This window comes from Hakea prostrata, chromosome 5 (genome assembly GCF_041222555.1).
Source record: "Hakea prostrata isolate BN-2017 chromosome 5, UWA_Hpros_2, whole genome shotgun sequence".
In the NCBI taxonomy this organism is placed as follows: domain Eukaryota; kingdom Viridiplantae; phylum Streptophyta; class Magnoliopsida; order Proteales; family Proteaceae; genus Hakea; species Hakea prostrata.
The window spans coordinates 23,478,671-23,486,529 of NC_142604.1; positions in this window are offsets into that span (position 1 = coordinate 23,478,671).

Below are 7,859 nucleotides of genomic sequence, written 5' to 3' on the forward strand. Positions count from 1 at the left end.
CACAGAATGAAACTAATATATAAGTCTATGTGGGTTTGCATGAGAATTTGATTGAATGTTTGTTAGCATCTCTTTTGGTTTAAATGCTAATCCCATAGGTTAACTATGCTAGTGTGAATTTTTGTTGCTTGTGTTGTGTTTTATGTTAGAATAGTTGAACTCATCCTTGTATATATTGTCTCTAGTTTAGTGGCTGCTACCAAGAGCATAGTTGCTGACCTCACGAAAGGAGATAAATTGAATGAGAGGAATTATGATCTCTGGCACCGAAAGGTACAATATCTCCCAGAAGAGCAGGACATGCTGGAAACCATAAACCAGACCATGTCCCCCCTGAGGAAGGTACCACTGCACAGCATTGCAGGGACCTTGAGCTTTACAATGCCTGGAAGAGGAAAGATCGGGTAGCTAGGATTACTATCCTAAGCTCCATGAGGGATGACCTAATGCTTCCGTTTAAGAAGCGTAGGACTGCAAAGTCTTTGTGGGAGGCTGTGAAGTTCCAATATGGAGGGACTTCCACCACAAGAGGCTGCCAGCTCGGACTCATTTTTTATGGTTACAAGATGCACCAGGGTCACACCATGAGGCAACATATAACCATCATGTCCAACATGATAAGTGAGTTAAATGTGTCTAGGCGCCAAAAGACTAACAAGGAGCAAGTCTCTACAGTCATCAAGTCATTGCCTAAGACTTGGGAGCGTATGAAGATCTTCTTGAATCATGTTGATGATGTCAAGACTTTTGATCAAGCTACCAAGAACCTTGAGCTACAAGAGGATCGGATGTTGGCTGATGCCCCTCCCATTGAAGTACGTGCCGCTCAACCTCAGTGGTCCAGGAAAAGTAATAGAGGTGGGAACAAAAACAAGAGTGGCCCCAAACGTTTAAGTGGGACCAGTGCTAGCAAGAAGAAATCACATTTGATTTGCTTCAATTGCTGAAAGCCTAGTCATTTTGCTCGTGATTGCACTAAGCAGGAGGTATATACTGTGTGTTATACCTCATCTTGTTGTGTAACACGTTCTACCATGCTTGTTGAATTAAATCCTTTGTGGATTGTTGATTCAGGTGCAACAGAACACATAACAAGGGAATGCTGGAGCTTCACGGAATATCATCATGTTCCAAGAGGAAGCAGGAGAATAACAATGGGGACCAGCTCAAGTGTGGAGGTTCATGGCATTGGCACGTGCAAATTAGTTTTACGAGGTGGCCAGACGTTGTTACTCCATGACGTGCTATATGCTCTAGATATTATGAGAAATCTTGTTTCTGATATTTTTCTTATGAGACATGGTTTTAGAGTTGTACTTAAGAACAACTCTTTGGTTCTATATCTAGGTGATACAGTTTATGGTTATGGTTTTCTTTAGAATGGTTTTATTGTATTGGATACAATTGATTATTTATCTAATTCTAGTAATGCTTTTGTAACAACCCCCGTTTTTGTAACCCGGAATCCGTATTGTAGGTCCGAGAACCCGAAGGTCTAGTCGGATTAAATTGTGGAGTGTCCGAATAGAAGTCCATGATCCATATCCAGAACCCATGGATCTGGATTCTCTTGTTGAAGAATCTGCCTTACTGGGAAGTTGGACCTCCGGTAGAAGGCATGTGGTGTTTGGAGATGTTCGGAATGAAGGTAAGACATCCCCCATGTGTTGTTTTGGGCTAGGTTGTGTTTGGGTTTCAACCCCCTGAGCAAAGCACCCTTGTATAGCAATATACTTGGGGGTGGTTGCTAGTGGCGGTTGATTAAACCAAGCGACCGCCCGGTTCTGCTTGCGGGAAAATGCCCTATTTTGCCCCATGTTCGTTATAAATAGCATCCCTCGCCCTATTAACGCATTATTATGTTCGGGATTGCTATTTTGGGCGATTAGGCGGCAGTGGAAACGTGCTAGAAGGTGGGCGAAGTGCTGTTAATGATCTAGAACCTTTTTCCTTCTATTCTTGGTGATTCTGATTAAGGTAATGAATCTCCATCTGCTATTCTCTTCTTTTTAACATCTGATTGATATGAACCCATCCCCATTTTGTTAGTGGTTACCCAATTGATTAGTTGTATCTCCCTTTTCAATGTTCTTGATGAGATCCTGTCCAGAAACGAATCCCCGCATTTGTTTAATGGATGGATCCCATCAAGGGGAATGTTTTGGGTAAGAAATCTTTGTTAATTTTAGGGTTTCTTGTTACCCCTTTGTTCTAGACCTATTAAGCTTGAAATTCGGACTAAAATCATCCCAAAACGGATTGAAATCGGATGATAAAAAGTCTGATTTTCGGAGTTGGAAACTATCTGAAACAGGGGCGGTCGCTTGTGGAGGTCGCTTAACTTAAGCAACCGCCACAAGCAACCGGCTGGTTTCCAATGACAGTGTAGGTTTGATTTTGGATTTGTTTTGACTCTTGACTCTTATACATTCTTGTAACCCTATGCCTATGTGTTCTCTGTTTCAAATAAAAGTCTTATAATAGTTTTTGGATTGCAAGTTAGAGGACTTCTACTAAATTACAGGTAAGGACATGCATTCTTCTTTATATGCAATTACATATACATGATAATTCAGCTGTTCTATTTACTATTCTTTGATCATGTAACTTGCTGTAATTGTATAAAGCATGTGAATCTTATTGTATACTTGTTGTTTGTGGTGTTCCTTGATGTACTTCATCTTTTATGACACTGCACAACTGTTCATGGTATGATAAAGAGTGATGTAGTGTAGTTGTGATGGAAGAGGTATTCCATTGGGATATCTTGGCTGGAGATATCAGAGGGCTGTGGTATGGGACACATGCTCACTGATGCCTCTAGCACTATCATGATTACTGGATGACATACTTAGGAGAGTCTAGAATTGCATGGCTAGGTACCCCACATGCTATTACCCTTTCGGCAGGGGAATTGAAGCCGGGTGACCCGTGACAATGGTGACGTGACTATGTTTCATCCTACAGCGGTAACCAGTCCGTGCGGAGACTCAGTGGTCCACTGTTGGTCATGCAATGGTAGGGTTGCATATGTTAGGGTTGGGCTCATGGACGTCCAAGGAACGGACCGGGTGTCATGAGGAGTCATGAGAGCATCCACCCCAACAATATGTGGATGACCATAGGGTTAAGGAGTGGAGTCCAACAGTGGTAGCCAGTCCGTGAGGGTTCTCACTCCTAGGTTGCGAAGGATACTGAACCGAGTTGGTTGGTGCCATAGGGGAAGTATCTGGACTCCATATAGTATGTTACCATTATGACTTGCATTGGATTAGAAACCCCGACATGCGCCAGTGCTCATTGCCAATGGTCGCGGTGAGAGAGTGTTGACTTAACCCCCAGCCATGGTTTGAGAGCCAATGTGGACTTACCCCTTTGCTCAGGATCCCTACAGAGGTAACCAGTCCTTGCTGGATCAGTGTGACTAGACCTACCCAGAGGAGGGCTGGTGTATATCTTAAAGCATGTCAACTGTTAGAGACTTGCATAGTTAGATCTTAGTAGCAGTCATATTTCTGCATACCATTCATATCATTTAATATATGCATTCATGGATTGTATTGACATATATATGAGAATTGTCCTGTTCCTTACTGAGTTCGTCAGAACTCACTCCTTTCATTGTATATATTATATGAGTTGTACAAATGGTGGCTCAACGTCGGAAGTTGGAGATGATTCATATGAAAGAGCCTTCTCGTATGAAGCTGATGTGAGACAGACAGTTGTACATGGACTTGCAGAGCATGGAGCCTCCTGAAGATGCTTGTGTGCACTTTTAGCAACCCATTGATGGCCGACGGAGGCAGATTCCCAGGATTTTGATGATCGTGTGGAGAAAGATTGGAGGACATCTTTACTTGCTAATTTAGAAAACTAGTTTTTAGATTTAGAAAAGAAAACCAAAGAGAAGATTATTTAGTTTATTTATTTTGCTTCCGCTGAACTCGATATTACATTTGATTCTTGATTCTTTCCTTTTGGCTATTTCTTGGATATTTATTGGAGTATTTGGACTCATGTAACCTTTTTATTAATTATTGCTCTATTCTTGCTCTTGATTACATGTATTTGTATTTATTATTATTGATAGACTAAAACCGTGGATCCTATGATGGATCACACCCACGGGTTGTCGGGCGGGTAACCGAGGCCGGCGGGTGGTGTGTGACAGCTTTTGTTTGCCAAAATACTGTGTGTATTGATTCTAATATATGACATGCTAGATCAGGACATATTGGCTTAGATAGGATGAACGGGTTGGCAAGAGAAGGTCTCTTTGGCCAAGGTTCATTATCTGATTTGCCAACCTGTGAGTCATGTCTAGCAAGAAAAGCAACTAGAAAACCATTCAAAAAGGCTTTAAGAGCCTCTCTTCCTCTAGAACTTATTCATTCAGATGTATGTGGACCCATAAATGTGCATACTAGAAAAGGACAGGCTTATTTCATCACATTCATTGATAACTATACATGGTATGGTCACATTTATCTAATTTCTCTTAAGTCAGAAGCTCTAGAATGTTTTAAGAAATTCATGAGCTTAGTTGAGAATTAGTTAGATAATAGGATTAAAACTCTTAGAACGGATAGAGGTAGAGAGTATCTCTCCAATATGTTCAAAGGGTTGTGTGATGAAAAGGGGATATCTAGGCAACTTACTATTTCAGGGACTCCACAACAAAATGTGGTTGCTGAGAGGAGGAATAAAACCTTGCTAGACATGGTGAGATCCATGATGGCGCAGGAAAAGCTACCCATCTCTTATTGGAGAGATGCTTTGCTGACTGCTGCCTATATCCTCAACAAAGTTCCAACCAAATCAGTTCCTTCCACACCAAATGAGTTGTGGACCGGAAGGAAGCCAGATTTGAGTTACATGCGCGCATGGGGATGTGCAACATATATTCACTCTACTTCTCACCAATATGGGAAGCTTGGACCGAGAGGAAGAAAGTGTATCTTTGTAAGATATTATGAACTCTCAAAGGGCCATGTCGTCATTGGACTAGATGAGAGTGAGAGGAGAACGGAACTTGAGTCTAGGGATGCAACATTCTTGGAGAATGATTTACCATCTCTTTCAAGAGTTAACAAAGAATCATCGAAATTCTTTGAGATACAAGATAGTGATCTTGTCACTCCAGGGATTCTGACTCTGGACAATGAACTTGGGGTTCATCCATAAGATCTTAGTGGGAGTGGGAGTGCAGATGTGATAGCTACCTCAGAAGGTGAGCAATCTAACATGCACTTGCGCCGTAGTGGGCTCGAGCTAGTTCCTCGTTGACTTTTAGACATAGAGGATGAAGCCTACATGGTAACTCTTGAAGAGACCGACTGTGAGACGACTCCATTCAATGAGCATGAACCGAAGAGCGTATAGGAAGCTCTTCCGGGGACAAGCTCAAAGGAATGGTTGAAAGCGATAGAGAAAGAGTTGGAGTCGATGAAAGTTAATCATGTCTGAGATTTGGTTGACTTACCATCGAGTCGAAAGGCAATTGGGAACAAGTGGGTTCTCAAGATCAAGAGAAAGGTGGATGGATATGTTAAGAGATTCAAGGCTCGTTTAGTGGCTAAGGGCTACACCCAATGAGAGGGCGTTGATTATGAGGAAACTTTTTCCCCTATGGTTAGGTTTGCCTCCATCCGCCTTATACTAGCCATTGTTGCTCAATTGGACTTGGAGCTTTATTAGATGGATGTAAAAATTGCTTTTCTCAATGGAGAACTTGAGGAAGAGATCTATATGGATCAACCTTAAGGCTTTGAAGCTAATGGACTAGAGCGCAAAGTGTGCAAGCTCAAGAAGTCCATATATGGCTTAAAGCAAGCATCTAGACAATGGAATGTGCACTTCCACCAAGCTATGATGGAAAATGGTTTTTCCATGCTTGAGGAAGACCACTGTGTTTACACCAAGAGATCTGATGGTAATTGTAACAACCCCCATAATTCTAACCCGGAATCCATATTGCAGGTCTGATAACCCGAAGGTCTAGCCGGGTTAAGTTGTGGAGTATCTGGATTGAAGTCCATGATCCATATCTAGAACCCATGGATCTGGATTCTCTTGATGAAGAACCTGCCTTACTTGGAAGTTGGATCTCTGGTGGAAGGCAAGTGGCATTTGGAGATGTCCGGAATGAAGGTAAGACCTCCCCCATGTGTTGATTAGGGTTAGGTTGAGGTTGGGTGTCAACCCCTTGAGCAAAGCACCCAAGTACAGCTGTACTAGGGGGCAGTTGCTTAAGGCAATTGATTGAACACCTCGACCGACTGTCCCAAGTGACCGCCAGTTCCTAATTGCGGGGTTTTGCCCTAATTTTCCCTTTGTTCATTATAAATAGAAACCCTCGCCCTATTAACGCATTATTATATTTAGGATTGCTATTTTGGATGGTTAGGCTTCAGTGGAGACGTGCTGAAAGGTGAGCGAAGTGCAAATTGTGTTCTGGAACCTTCTCCCCTCTATTCTTGCTGATCTGGTTGAGATAAGTGAATCTCCATTCACCTATTCTCCTTCTTTAGCTATTGAATGGTGTAGTATTTGTTCCCTTTTTGGTTGTTAGTTACCCTACCTTGTTATTGTATCCCCTTTTTAATGTTCTTGAAAGGATCCTGTCCGAGAACGAATCCTTGCATTCGTGGAAAGGATGGATCTGTTCAAGAGAAGGAAATTGGGTGACAGTCCATGTTAATTTTAGCGTTTTTGATTTACCCCTTGGTCATAGACATGATAGGTTCAAAATTCAGATTGAGATCATCCCAAAACTGGATTGAAAACGGATGATCAAAAGCCTGAGTTTCGGATAGAAAATAGTCTGTTTTTGGGGCGGTCGCTTGAGCCAAGCAACCAGCCCAAGCGACCGGCTAGGTCATAGTAAGTAAGTGGCTTTTGGCTTTTAGTCCGTTTGACTCATTTGTCTTATATGTTCTTGTAACCCTGTTTATAGGTGTTCTCTATTTCTACTGAAAGTCTTATAATTGTTTTTGGATTGCTTTCTATGGAACTTCTACTTATTTACAGGTAAGGACATACATTCTTGTCTTTATGCAATGACTTGAACATGCTAGACCAGTTACTTTCTTTACTATTCTTTAATCATATACCTTGCTGTAATTGTATTAAGCATGATGACATTACTATATACTTGTTGTTTGTGATGTTCTTTTATGTACTTTATCAATTATGATATTGAACAACTGGTTGTGGTATGATGGTGATTGGTGTATTATAGTTGTGATGGAAAGTGTCACACCCCACCCGCCGGTCTCGGTTATCCGCCCGACAACCCGTGGGAGTGCACCGTCACAGGATCCACGATCTTACCCATCAATAATAATAAACACAAGTATAGACAATCAAGAGCAAGAATAAATGCAATAATTAATAAAAAGGTTACAAGAGTCCAAATACTCCAATAAATATCCAAGAAAGAATTAAAGGAAAGAATCAAGAATCAAATATAATATCGAGTTCAGCGGAAGCAAAATAAATAAAATAAATAATCTTCTTTCCGGTTTTCTTTTCTAAATCTAAAAACTGGTTTTCTAAATTAACAAGTAAAGGGGTCCTCCAATCTTTCTCCATACGATCATCAAAATCCTGGCACTATGTCTCTGTCGGCCATCAATGGGTGCTAAAAGCGCACACCAAGCATCTTTAGGAGGCTTGATGCTTGCAAGTTAATGAACCACTATCTGTGCCACATTAGCTTCATACGAGAAGGCTCTTCCATACGAATCATCTCCAACTTCCGATGTTGTGCCACTATCTGTACAACTCATATAATATATACAATGAAGGAATGAGTTCTGACAAACTCAGTAAGGAACAAGCAATTCTCATATATA